Below are 14652 nucleotides of genomic sequence, written 5' to 3'. Positions count from 1 at the left end.
CGGATCAGCCAGGGTTCCCAGTTGAAGGAACAACTTAGTTTGCAAGTTCAACAACCAAAACTGATTCTGGCTAGTCTACGCAAAAAACTAAGTTATTAAAAGATAAGCTCAGATTCACCTGGAAAAGTGGAAAACCAGATATGAATGCCAAGAACAATGCCTAAAATCAGGTGGCAGAACTAGTCTGTCATCACATCTCATGTTCCATTGCTCCCCTGCTCCACAGAGCACAGAGAAGCCAAGTGATGCTAACTGCCAATGCCCATACACTCCACTACTGCTAGCCTCCACTATTGCTAGCCTCCACAACATAGACACTTCCACTACTGCTAGCCTCCACTACCACTAGCCTCCACAACATAGACACTTCCACTACTGCTAGCCTCCACTACTGCTAGCCTCCACTACCGCTAGCCTCCACAACATGGATACCTCCACTACTGCAAGCCTCTACTACTGCTAGCCTCCACTACTGCTAGCCTCCACAACATAGACACTTCTACTACCGCTAGCCTCCACTACTGCTAGCCTCCACTACCGCGAGCCTCCACAACAGACACCTCCACTACCGCTAGCCTCCACTACCGCTAGCCTCCACAACATGGATACCTCCACTACTGCAAGCCTCTACTACTGCTAGCCTCCACTACTGCTAGCCTCCACAACATAGACACTTCTACTACCACTAGCCTCCACTACTGCTAGCCTCCACTACCGCGAGCCTCCACAACAGACACCTCCACTACCGCTAGCCTCCACTACCGCTAGCCTCCACAACATGGACACCTCCACTACCGCTAGCCTCCACTACCGCTAGCCTCCACTACTGCTGGCCTCCACAACAGACACCTCCACTACCGCTAGCCTCCACAACATAGACACTTCTACTACCGCTAGCCTCCACTACCGCTACCCTCCACAACATGGACACCTCCACTACCGCTAGCCTCCACAACATGGACACCTCCACTACTGCAAGCCTCTACTACTGCTAGCCTCCACTACTGCTAGCCTCCACTATTGCTAGCCTCCACAACATAGACACTTCCACTACTGCTAGCCTCCACTACCACTAGCCTCCACAACATAGACACTTCCACTACTGCTAGCCTCCACTACCTCTAGCCTCCACAACATGGACACCTCCACTACTGCAAGCCTCCACAACATAGACACTTCTACTACCGCTAGCCTCCCCTACTGCTAGCCTCCACTACCGCTAGCCTCCACAACAGACACCTCCACTACCGCTAGCCTCCACAACATGGACACCTCCACTACCACTAGCCTCCACTACCGCTAGCCTCCACTACTGCTAGCCTCCACAACAGACACCTCCACTACCGCTAGCCTCCACTACTGCTAGCCTCCACAACAGACACCTCCACTACCGCTAGCCTCCACAACATGGACACCTCCACTACCGCTAGCCTCCACTACCGCTAGCCTCCACTACTGCTAGCCTCCACTACTGCTAGCCTCCACAACAGACACCTCCACTACCGCTAGCCTCCACTACCGCTAGCCTCCACAACAGACACCTCCACTACCGCTAGCCTCCACTACCACTAGCCTCCACTACTGCTAGCCTCCACAACATAGACACCTCCACTACCGCTAGCCTCCACTACCACTACCCTCCACAACATGGACACCTCCACTACCGCTAGCCTCCACTACTGCTAGCCTCCACTATTGCTAGCCTCCACAACATGGACGCCTCTACTACTGCTAGCCTCCACAACATAGACACTTCTACTACTGCTAGCCTCCACTACCGCTAGCCTCCACTACCACTACCCTCCACAACATGGACACCTCCACTACTGCAAGCCTCCACTACTGCTAGCCTCCACAACATAGACACTTCTACTACTGCTAGCCTCCACTACTGTTAGCCTCCACTACCGCTAGCCTCCACAACACAGCCACTGTGACACCACCACCTCTGCTGTCCCAGGAGCTCCACCCTGCTATAAACACCACCACCACTGCAGTCTGCCGTTTCACATCACCAGCTCTTCAGACTCAAAGTCCCCGGGGAGTGGATCAGACCAAAAGAACCTATGGCAAGTACGGAAAGTGAATGTCTAGCATTTTAAGTGAAGAAATTCTTAAAAGGGTAATAAATATTACCCTTGCATTCATCTAACTAAGGTCATAATTCAAATTCCATGTTCACCATAACCATTCTGATTAGGATTTGGTGTTCGGTGCCACCCAAAGGGAGAAAAGGCGCTGGTCCTACCGAAACAGGCATTCCAGTAGATGTTCAACATTTCTTGAGGTAAAATTAAAAATTGGCATTCTTGTTTTATAGATCAGCCTTATAAATTTGGTTAAGAAAGTCTGCTTAGACTGAGGGTTGCTGGAGTGGAGGGGGGTGGGAGGGATGGGTGGCTGGGTGATGGACATTGGGGAGGGTAGGTACTATGGTGAGTGCTGTGAATTGTGTAAGACTGATGAATCACAGATCTGTACCTCTGAAACAAATAATATATTTTAATAATTCAAAAAAGAGTAATTGAATAGAGACTATTTACATTTAAAAAAAAAGAAAGTCTGCTAAGAGAAATAAATATTCTCAGGATACTGACAAAACCTGAACCTTCAAAAAGTGAAACACTAACAAACATTCCACTGAGCATTTCACATGTGCCAGATACTATTCTAAGTACTTTATAAAGAATAACTGATTTTTCATAACAACCTTACAAACTGGATCCTATTCTCCCCATTTAAATTCAGAGGAAACTGAGACAGAGAGAGATTAAAGTAAAATTGTCTAAGAATACTCAGCTAATAAAAGAAAAAGTGCAGAATTTGAACCCAAGGAGTGTGACTCCATACTTAAACTTTTGTCAGTTCCACAAAGTAAATCCCCAACTAATGAGGCCTGCTAGCTGGTGGTTCTGCTCACTGCAGTATTTCTGGTGGGGTACAGACTGGCAAGAATACACGGTCCTATATCCTCCATTCTAAGGTTGAATTCTTGGTTTAATTAGCTGCAGACACAAAATCTTATTGGAAAAGAGCTGCCCACACACGACAAGAACAGATGAAGCATCTAAGTGAGCCTTTTGCTCAGCTTCCAGATTCTGTAACCACAGTTGCTGGCCACACTATCCACACAAGGTCATCTTTACTGGACTTAGCATTGTATCACGCTATAAACTGGTATTTATATTCAGAAATCATGTCTACATTCAGAAAGAATTTACACAAACAATATAAAGACAGTCATCTCCAAAATGGGTTGCACAAGGGATGCCTGGGTGGCTCAGTCGTTAGGCGTCTCCTTCGGCTCAGGTCATGGTCCCAGGGTCCTGGGATCGAGCCCCACATCGGGCTCCCTGCTCAGCGGGAAGCCTGCTTCCCCCTCTCCCACTCCCCCTGCTTGCGTTCCCTCTCTCACTGTGTCTCTCTCTGTCAAATAAATAAATAAAATCTTTAAAAAAAAAAAAAAGAACAAAATGGGTTTCACAAGACTTTCCAATGAGGGGCGCCTGGGTGGCTCAGTTGGTTAAGCGTCTGCCTTCGGCTCAGGTCATGATCCCAGGGTCCTGGGATCCAGCCCTGCGGCAGGCTCCCTGCTCCTCAGGGAGCCTGCTTCTCCCTCTCCCTCTGCCTGCCACTCCCCCTGCTTGTGCTCTATCAAATAAATAAATAAAATCTTAAAAAAAAAAAAAAAGACTTTCCAATGAAAGCACAGAAAGAAAAGTGAAAACTCTTATTTCATATTTGTTTTTAATCTTAAAATATAAGAATTATGCTTTACTAATATTAACTGTACAGACTAAGGATGATCCCCTCTCTGAGTCTGGTATATGTTTCCATATCACTTACCACATACAAGATGTCCTGAGGACACACGGGGAACTCCACAGTGTCTGAGGGAGAACATCAGTGTTTGAAGTCACTCATTTGCTTTTAGGATACTAGGACATACTGCAGTTAATACATAGCTGATTAAATGACCTTATGTATCATGGTTTTTATTTTTTTACCAACCAAACCAACCCTCACCACATAGATAAATGATTTTAAGGGATTCTTGCAAATAAGTAAACAAAAATAAAAAAACAATCCTCATGGGTTGAAGATAATATTAAAATTACAAACAAAACTAAACAATAGGAATGTAACAAAGCTGACCCTTCTATTCCTAGTATAACTTTTTAGAAGCTACATTAAGGGTAAAAACAGTCTAATTGCTTCAAACAATAAATTGGCCAAAAAAATTTTAAATTATCAAGAGACTACTTAAAATATGGATTTACATTTATTATTAACAATGAGTTGCATCCTTAGTATACACTGTGCCTTGGTATATTAAATCAGAGTCAGCAAATATTTTCTGTGAAGGGCCAGACAGTAAATATTTTAGGCTCACAGGCCATACGTTTTTTTTTTAAGCTTTATTTATTTGTTTTCGAGAGAAAGTGCATGTGGGTGCACGCTTCAGGGGAGGGGCAGAGGGAAAGAATCTCAAGCAGACTCCCAGCTGAGTGCCAAGCCAGACTCGGGGCTCTATCTCATGACCCCGAGATCATGACCTGAGCTGAAATCAAGAGTCCCACGCTTAGGGGGCACCTGGGTGGCTCAATTTAATGTCTGCCTTCCACTCAGGTCATGATCTCAGGGTCCTGGGATTGAGCCCCACATCGAGCCCCACATCAGGCTCCCTGCTCAGTGGAGTGTCTGCTTCTCCCTCTGCTTCTAATGCTCCCCTTGCTTGTGCTCTCTCTTTCTCTCTCTCTCTCTCTCTGGCTCTCTCTCTCAATAAATAAATAAAGTCTTTAAAAAAAAAAAAAAGACTCCCAGGCCTAACCAACTGAGCCATCTAGGCGCCCCAGGCCATATATTTTCTATCGTAACTAAATTACGTTGCCATTAGAGTATAAAAGTAGCCATAGGTTATATGTAAACAAATGAGTATGGCTGTGTTTCAATAAAACTTTATTTATAGAAGTAGGCATAGCTTGCTGACCCTTGTATTAAATAACGAAATAAAGCTATCATGATTAAAAACGTATCTAAAAATTAAATTTACAGATAAACCTCTCTATTCATTTTCTGTGATTTTTAAAGTCCAGAGATACCCAATCTAGTTAAGAAGTCTCTTTATAGGTTTCCCACTTAATAGTGAAAAATAAAAGGCACATAACATTGTGAAACACTATTTCCTTCTTGCTGCAGTAAAAAATGAGATTAAATAGTACAAGAAAAGCAATATTTTTCTATTTTTCAAACTGTATTCATTTGTTAGCAAGTGCTGTTTGAACAACATATATAAAATATTTCCGGGGCGCCTGGGTGGCTCAGATGGTTAAGTGCCCACCTTCGGCTCAGGTCATGATCTCAGGGTCCTGGGATGGAGCCCTACATCAGCCTCCCTGCTTAGCAGGGAGTCTGCCTCTCCCTCTGCTTCTGATGTTCCCCCAGCTTGTGCTCTCTCTTTCTCTCTCTCTCTGGCTCTCTCTCTCAAATAAATAAATAAAATCTTTTAAAAAATAAAATATTTCCTAAGATTTAAAAAAATATTACATATTATGGAGCATAGGAGATCTGCTATACAGTAGGATTGAAGTTTTCTTTCATGTGCCAGTTAAAGGATTTGAGACATTCTGTTAAACACTGAAATATAAAAGGAACTGCCTTTTAAGGGCCACTAAAGGGAAAATGTACAGGAGAAAAAATATCCTCGACTGTATAAGTCTTTTATTAAAATAAAGTTTGGGGGCACCTGGGTGGCTCAGTTGGTTGAGCATCTGCCTTCAGGTCGTGATCTTGGGGTCCTGGGATCGAGCCACTGCTTCGGGCTCCCCTCTCAACGGGGAGTCTACTTCTCCCTCTACCCTAACCCCTGCTCCCGCACTCTCTCTCTCTGTCTCAAATAAATAAAATCTTTTTAAAATAAATAAATAAAAATAAAATAAAGTTTTATTTTAAATAACAAATGAGGGGTGCCTGGATGGCTCAGTCAGCTAAGCAACTGCCTTCGGCTTGGGTCACAAGTCCCACATCGGCCTCCCTGCTCAGCGGGGAGCCCACTTCTCCCTCTCCCTGCCACTCCCCCTGCTTGTGCTATCTCTCTCTGTCAAATAAATAAATAAGATCTTTAAAAATAATAATAAATAAATAATGAAAAATAAGGTTTTATGAAAACAACTTAAGTATACCCACTGATAAAGCAGCTGATTTAACTGGAAATCTAAAAGGATTCTGGGTGGAGGTAAAGACACAGCACTACACATGGAATTCTTTCCTCAGTCATTCTTTTTTTTTTTTTTTTTTAAGTTAATGGTCTTTTTTTATTGGAATAAAAAAAAAAGACAAGCATTTACAACTTGGAATGGACGTAAATTGTAATTTCTTGATCAGCAATGTTGATGCTTGTGCTGAAGTCCACAGCCACAACCTACTCTGCTGGCTCCAAGTCATGGTTCAGGAGGTTTTAAAAACAGAGCGTCCCGGGGCACCTGGGTGGCTCAGTTGGTTAAGCGACTGCCTTCGGCTCAGGTCATGATCCCAGGGTCCCGGGATCGAGTCCCGCATCGGGCTCCCTGCTCGGCGGGGAGTCTGCTTCTCCCTCTGACCCTCCTCCCTCTCATGCTCTCTGTCTCTCATTCTCTGTCTCAAATAAATAAATAAAATCTTAAAAAAATAATAAAAATAAAAACAGAGAGTCCCAAGATGCTCCCTTGGTAAAGGTTTCTTGTTAAAAAAAAAAAAAGTTTGTGTGAATGGTGACAGCTTGACACCCATTTCGCTCTAGGACAACACGGGACAACGCTAAACCAACACACACGGCATGCCACCGGGATGAGTGTCAGGGTCACTCATGGGTGGGGATGCCCAGAAGTACGAGAGGGCCATCCTGCTAAGTGGGACTACGTCTAGACTGTTTATCCTTCACCCATTTTTCTGCACAGCATCCTGAGGTAAACCAATTTTAAATGTTTTGTTTTCAGTAAACCAGCTATGACAATTTATACTAACAAGTTGAACTAGAACCCATTTGAAGAAGGTTTAAATTTGTTTTTTTCATTTTTTGTTTTTAATACAAATGCCTGACTGTCCTCAATTGTCAAGCTGCATGCATGAAAAACTGGCCAGCCCAAACAGTGTATTTTTTTTTTTTTTTAAAGATTTTATTTATTTATTTGACAGAGAGAGACACAGCAAGAGAGGGAACACAGGCAGGGGGAGTAGGAGAGGGAGAAGCAGGCTTCCCGCCGAGCAGGGAGCCCAATGCGGGGCTTGATCCCAGGACCCCGGGATCATGACCTGAGCCGAAGGCAGACACTTAAAGACTGAGCCACCCAGGCGCCCCCAAACAGTGTATTAATCATGAGCAAACGGAACTGCGAGGAGTCCATTAGGGGCTTCCTTATCATTAAGGTAGTACAAGTATTTATATCGTAAAACTGATGTGTAGCTTGATCTTTAGGGGACAGGACCACCAACCAATACATGCAGATTTTGTGTGTGTGGCAGAAGGTACTTTTGACATTCAGTTTTGCTATATAGAAACAGAATGAGTAAATGAACTTTTTTTTTTTTTTTGCAAGAGGTAAGTAAAAGATTCAATTTGATTCTTCTAGAAGGGGGGAAAGGAGTTGAAAGCAGGCCTTCATTTTGCAGTCATCATCTGTACAAATTCTTCATAGTTGAATTGCCCATCTCCATCAATATCTGCTTCTCTGATCATTTCATCTACTTCTTCATCTTTAGTTTTTCTCCTAAGTTGGTCATGACATGACGTAGCTCCGCCGCACTGACGTAACCGTTGCCATCCTTGTCAAAGACTTGGAATGCCTCGCGAATTTCTTCTTCACGGTCTGTATCTTTCATTTTTCTAGCCATCATAGTCAAAAATTCTGGGAAGTCAATGGTGCCATTACCGTGGGCATCCACCACGTTGTTCATATCCTACCGTTCAGCTTCTGTTGGGTTCTGACCCAGTGACCTCATGATAGTTCCAAGTTCCTTTGTTGTGATGGTGCCATTTGTCAAATAGGGAGAAAGCATCCTTGAACTCAGCAATGTGTTCTTCAGTCAGCTGATCAGCCCTGGTGCGAGCGAAGGGAAGAAGAGCAGAGGGAGGGAGGGTGGCTGCACCAGCGCAGGGGCTGTGAGGGCGGGGGCGCCTCCGGGGCTGCTGCTAAGGCGCGATGGGTGCTCAGCGCTGTGCTGGGGCCGCTGCCCGACTGCGAGTAACCAAGCCGCGCCTGCGAGGCTCCCAGCACCACTGCCCTCCTGAGTCATTCTGAAGCAAGCTACTATGGCAAAGAAATTGAACATGCAAGTGTCGAATGCTAAACGACTTCACTGACGTGGTTTATTTTATAAAAAATACGACTTTTAGGGCGCCTGGGTGGCTCAGTTGGTTGGGCGACTGCCTTCGGCTCAGGTCATGATCGGGGAGTCCCTGGATCGAGTCCCGCATCGGGCTCTCTGCTCGGCAGGGAGTCTGCTTCGTCTTCTGACCCTATCCCCTCTCATGTGCTCTCTGTCCCTCTCATTCTCTCTGTCTCAAATAAATAAATAAAATCTTAAAAAAAAAAATACGACTTTTACATGATCTCAGGGTTGTGAGATCAAGGGGCTCCGCACTGGGAGTGGAGCCTACTTAAGTTTCTCTCCCTCTCCCTCTGCCCCTCCCTACCCCTCTAAAAATAATAATAATAATAACAATAAGACTTTTAAAATTTAGTAGTACCATTTACTATTGTGTCAAAAATACGTTAAATCTCAGGGGAGGGGGGAGGGGTATGGAAGATATATAGAACCTCCAGAAGGAAACTTATAGACTATTACAGAAAAAATAATTTTAAAGATCTAACTAAGTGGAAGGACATATCATGTTCATGAATTGGGAGACTACATCTAGTTAAGATGTCAGTCCACCCAAATTAATATATAGATTCAGTGCAAACCCAGTCAGATTTCCAATAGGTTTTTTTCTTAGCAGAAATTGATAAACTGATTCTAAAATTCACATAGCAATACAAAGGACCAAGAACAGACAAGGCAGTCCTGAAAAACAACAAGCTGATAGACTTACACTACCAAATATCAAGACCTATTATAATAATAATTAAGACAGTGTGAAATTGCTGCAAAGATACAAAATGATCAATGGAATACAATAGAGAATGCGAAACAGACCCACACCTAACGGTCACTTGGCTTATAACAAAGGTGACACTACAATATAGAAGGGAAAGAATAATCCTTTCAATAAATGGTATTAGATCAACCGGATATCCATACAGGGGTGAGCGGTGGGGGGATGTATCTTCACTACCTCACAACATACCCAAAAAATGTAATTTCACATCACTGCAGACCTATGTGAAAGTAATGAAAGAATAAAGCTTATTAAGTGAGAAAATAGGAGAATTGCTTCCTGATCTTGGAGTAGGCAAAGTTTTTTGTTTGTTTGTTTTTTTGAGAGAGAGAGCATGAGAGGGGGGAAGGTCAGAGAGAGAAGCAGACTCCCTGCTGAGCAGGGAGCTCGATGTGGGACTCAATCCAGGGACTCCAGGATCATGACCTGAGCCGAAGGCAGTTGCTTAACCAACTAAGCCACCCAAGCACCCGGCCAAGTTTTCTTTAAAAGAACACAGAAAGGGCTAAACATAAAGGAAAAAGTTGATAAACTGAGAAAAGATATTCAAAATACATAGAACTTATATGTTCCAGAATACATAAAGAACTCCAACAAACAAATAAAATGACAAGCAACACAATAAAAAAATGGGCAGAAAACCTGAACACTTCACAAAATAATAAATCCAAAGAGTGTATATGCATATGTGCAGATACAGTTATAGATATGATAAATGTGTATATATATCATATAGACACACATATGCACTGTCTGGACTTATATATCATATATATTTGTCATATGTATATATTATTCATGTATTTATGAATAAAAAGATGCTCTACTTCATTAGTCATTGGGGAAAGACAAATTAAAACCACAATGCAGTAATACTACACACTAACCAAAAGGGCTAGAATGAAAAAAATAGGCAAATACTAGGTGTTGAAAAGAATGTCCAACAACTGGAACTCTCGTATACAGCTTGTGGGGCTGTGTATCGGTATCTATTGCTGCATAACAAAACTAAGTTGTTTAAAACAATAAACATTCATTATCACAGTTTCTGAGAGTCAGGGATCAGCGAGTGCCTTAACAGGTGGCTCTGGCTCAGGTCTCTCATAAAGGTTTATAAAGGGCTATTGTCACTGAAGACTTTGGGGGCTGGAGGATCTGCTTCCAAGATGGCTCACTCACACTCCTAGCCAATCAGTGCTGGGTGTTATCAAGGAAGCCTCAGTTCTTCTCTATATGGGCTTTTCCACAGGCTGTTTGAGTATCCACAATATATTGGTGGGCTTCCCCCAGAGTAAGTGATCCAAGAGACAGAGAGAAAAACTCTTAGGACCTAGTCTCTGAAGTCATACACCATCACTTTAATTTTATTCTATTTGTTAGATTCAAGTTACCAGGGTCCAGCTTAGTCAAGAGGAGGGGAATTGGGCTCTACCTCTTGATGGGATAAGTATCAAACAATTTGTGGGCCTATGTTAAAAACAAATACATCCACTTTGGCAAAGAATGTGACAGAACCCACTGTGGAGCATATATCTTAACCAAGGCCTCCAAGTGCTAACCTCCTCTTGCTCATTCTGATTATAGCGTGACGTGGTCACCATAATAGATCAAAGTGATGTTCTACGAAATGGCCAGATGGTCCAGGTCTCTTCTGACTAGATTATGACAAGGCGTACAGGAGTGGAAGTGTTTACAAACCCCGGGCAAAACCAGAAAGGTATACTGATATCTGTTCCACTGGACTGTCTGAGATAGAAAGGAATGCACTCACCAAATCAGCATCCACATATTAATGTGCTTTAGCAAAGACGCCACACACACCCCAGCAGTCATAATAAGGGCTATTCAGCTGAACTGCTGAAGTCTCCATTCTCCAGGATCCATCCAGTTTTGTAGGAAGGCAGGCCAATGAATTAAATGTCAGTATAATAGGGACCCACCATCCTTGCATCCTTAAGATACTTAAGGGTAGCACTAATCTCCACCATCCCTCACAGAATGTGATACTGGTTTTGATTCACTACCCTGGCCAGGAGCAGGCAGCAGATTCAAAGGCTTCTACTTGGCCTTCCCCACTATGACGGCTCTTATTTGACCGGTCAAGGATCTGATGTGGATGCTACTCCAGCTGTTAGGTATGTCCATCCCAAGCATACATGTGAGGATAGAAGAAATGACTACCTGGTAGATCTGTGGAAGAATTCTACTTCTAAAAAGTATCATAAGAAAGTAATAAGATAAATATATACTAGCATTATACTAAGTGAAAGAAGCCAGACATGATTCCATTTATATGAAATGTCCAGAATAGGCAAATCCACAGAGACAGAAAGTAGGTTGTCAAAGGCTAGAGAATAGGGAGTGACTGCTTAATGGGTAATGGGGTTTCTTTTGGGGATGATGAAATATTGCCCAGTTAGATAGTGGTGATGGCTGCACAACATTGTTAGGAGAAAAAAACCCACTGAACTGTACACTTTAAAGTGGCAAATTTTATGTTCAGTGTGTTTTATCTCAAAAAAAAAGAAAAAAAACAATACTGAGTGGCTGCTGGCTGTGTGATGAGCTGGCTGATGTATGAGGGCAATTTTACCCTCACTCAACTGACAAAACAGAATCCAGCTCACAGCTCTATATGCTCTAGCATACTGAGCCCTTGCAAAATGCTGAGGATACAAATATATTTCACCACTCACATTAACCAATACATTATAAAGTGACTGCTTCCTGTCCACTGACTCCCTATTTAAATTCGAAAGGCTCGGGGCTTCTTCAATAAAAGCAGTTTGGTGTCAGGGTGCAAGGTCCTTGGCATCTTCAACCCCAGGCAGTAGTAACTGGCTCTGCTCCTTACCCCATTCTCCCTGATTGGAGGGAAAATACAATCTCTTCTACAGAAGGCCAGAAAGATAGGAAGAAAGGATTCAAGGACTATCACACTTCAAGCAAATATTTATTGGATAAACTGTCTAGAAGTTTTCAAATTCTGCTCTGCACACCTCCCCTCACACCCAAGTTCCTTGGCAATATCTACTTCTTCAAGCAGAGCAGCTCTAGTTGATTGAGTTTTAAGTACTAGAAACAGACTTCTTTTTTTTGTGGTGAACATCTGTGAATTTTGTGACTTAACTATTGCCCCACCTCCCAAACCGTTCTTGATGTAAATGCATCCTGATTTTCCCTTAAGGGACCACTCTTACCTGCTCTTGGTCCACATGGATCCAGGGGAGCAGACCCTGAGCCCCGGGTTCCATGAGTAGAAAGAATGTAACTCTGTTGGCCAATGAATGTCCAGCATTCCTCTGTGATTACTTTAGGGTGGACACATGACCCAAGCCAAAATCATAGCCGGGACTGCCAGCACCATCGGGAAAGAGGTATTATCTTTCAACAGTGGTTGCTTAGCTAGTAGAATGCACACCCTAAGCTGATACCGATCTCCGCCGCGGCATGGGTGGAGCCTGCCTAAGAATGACACCAAAACAAAGAAAAGCAGAGCCAAAGGAAGAGAGATTAGGTCCAAATGACATCATTCAAGTCCCTTGCTGTTTTGGATCCTGCTGTACCTAAAGACAAATAGACTTCTAGCCTTTTAGTTACTTCAGTCAGCAAGTCCCTCTCTTGCTTAAGTCAGCCTGAGTTGTATCTCTGTCACTCACAAAAAGACAGAGTCACAACAAATGTAAAATTATTTGAAAAAAGCTGAAAAACACGCATCTGGCCAATAAGCCTCAAACCTTTGCTGTAAATCATAGGCAGGGGGAGAATCTTAAAAAACAAACCAACCAACCAACCCACAACAACTCCTGGAAGAATTAGTCTCTTCTTGACTCCCCATTAAATTCCTAAATGTGCACAGCATTTTACAGTGTCCAAATCATTTTCCCACTGATAATCTCAGCTGATCTTCAAAAACAGAACAACCCGATGAAGCCAACATTCACACTGTGTATCTGAAGACACTGAAACTCAGAGAGAAGTGACTAACCAGAAGTCATCCAATTTGAAATCAAGGCTCCTGTCTCCAAATTGTGTCTTTTTGCAACTCATTACTGCTTTACACAGTTCTCAAATACACAGGGCTAGGAATGTGACTAGGCTCAGTACAGACCTGAGACCTGGCAGCATTGCTCTCCTGACCCCCGGCAGCTTGGCCTTGTTTAACTCAGTCCTTGCTCTCCTCCCTTTCTGCATGGTCTGAGATACAGACAAGCCCATGGTATAGCATCCCACTGCACATACGTGAGGGTGTGTCCCTCTACTGACCGGCAGCCCTAAAACGTCAGCGGCCTTCCTCTCAAAGTAGCCCGGCACCTATTAAATGCACATCAGCAGACCGCATCGGAGGAGGAAACATCGGCTTGAAGATGCACCTCGGGTGAAAAGTGACACTTCAGACAACAGCAGCTAACACAATTTATCTACTGGGATCTGAAAACCTAAAAATCATTACTGACTGGGAAAATCTCAACAGCATACATTCAAGGATTTAAAAGTATGTTAGACTCACTCTTTCTTTTTTTCTTTTTAGAGAGAGAGAGAGAGAGAGAGAGCACGAGTGGGGAGGGGCAGAAGGAGAGGGAGAATCTTAAGCAGACTCCACGCCCAGCATGAGCTGACCCCAAGATCATCACCTGAGCCAAAATCAAGAGTTAAGACACTTAACTGAGTGAGCCACCCAGGCGCCCCTAAACTCACATCTTATACAAATATTAACTCAAAATGAATCAACAACCTAAATATAAGAGCTAAAACCATAAAACTCTTAGAAGAAAACACAGGGGCAATCTTCATTACCTTAGATTCTTAGATATGACACCAAAAGCATAAGCAGCAACAACATCAAAATAGATACATGGGACTCCATAAAAATTAAAAATGATTGTGTACCAAACACATTATCAAGAAAGTGAAAAGTTGGGGCGCCTGGGTGGCTCAGTCGTTAAGCTTCTGCCTTCAGCTCAGGTCATGATCCCAGGGTCCTGGGATCCAGCCCCGCATCGGGCTCCCTGCTCAGCGGGAGGCCTGCTTCTCCCTCTCCCACTCCCTCTGCTTGTGTTCCCTCTCTTGCTGTGTCTCTCTGTCAAATAAATAAAATCTTTAAAAAAAAAAAAAAAAGAATCCTAACAACTCAACAACAAAAGGACAACCTAATTTTAAATGGACAAAGGACTTGAACAGACATTTCCCCAAAGATGCAAATGGCCAATAAATACATGAAAAAATGTTCAACATCATTCATCATTAGGGAAATGCAAATCAAAACCACAATGAGGGGTGACTGGCTGGCTCAGTCGGTAGAGCATGCAACTCTTGATCTTGGGGTACTGAGTTCAAGCCCCACGTTGGGGAGTAGATTGTACTTAAAAATTTTTTTTAATCCTTTAAAAAAACACACATGGTGAGACACCACGAACCACTCACTAGAATAGCTGTAATTAAAACAGACAAAATGAAAAATAACTAGTATTGACAAAGGTAAGGCAAAATGGAACCCTTAGACACTTCTGGTAGGA

General features: G+C 43.2%; 1 protein-coding gene and 1 pseudogene across 3 annotated transcripts in view; both read right to left on the bottom strand.

Annotated features, from left to right (window-relative positions):
- STIM1 (stromal interaction molecule 1) overlaps positions 1–14652 on the bottom strand; it is a 188220-nt gene that overhangs the window by 117433 nt on the left and 56135 nt on the right. The window lies entirely within an intron of this gene.
- On the bottom strand, positions 7312–7992 carry LOC123857452 (calmodulin-1-like; annotated as a pseudogene).

This window comes from Mirounga angustirostris, unplaced genomic scaffold (genome assembly GCF_029215605.1).
Source record: "Mirounga angustirostris isolate CCGP_5_RB_7025 unplaced genomic scaffold, mMirAng1.0.hap1 SCAF_13, whole genome shotgun sequence".
Classification (NCBI taxonomy): Eukaryota; Metazoa; Chordata; class Mammalia; order Carnivora; family Phocidae; genus Mirounga; species Mirounga angustirostris.
Note: the sequence above shows the minus strand (reverse complement) of the source record. Positions and strands in the feature narration are given on the sequence as shown.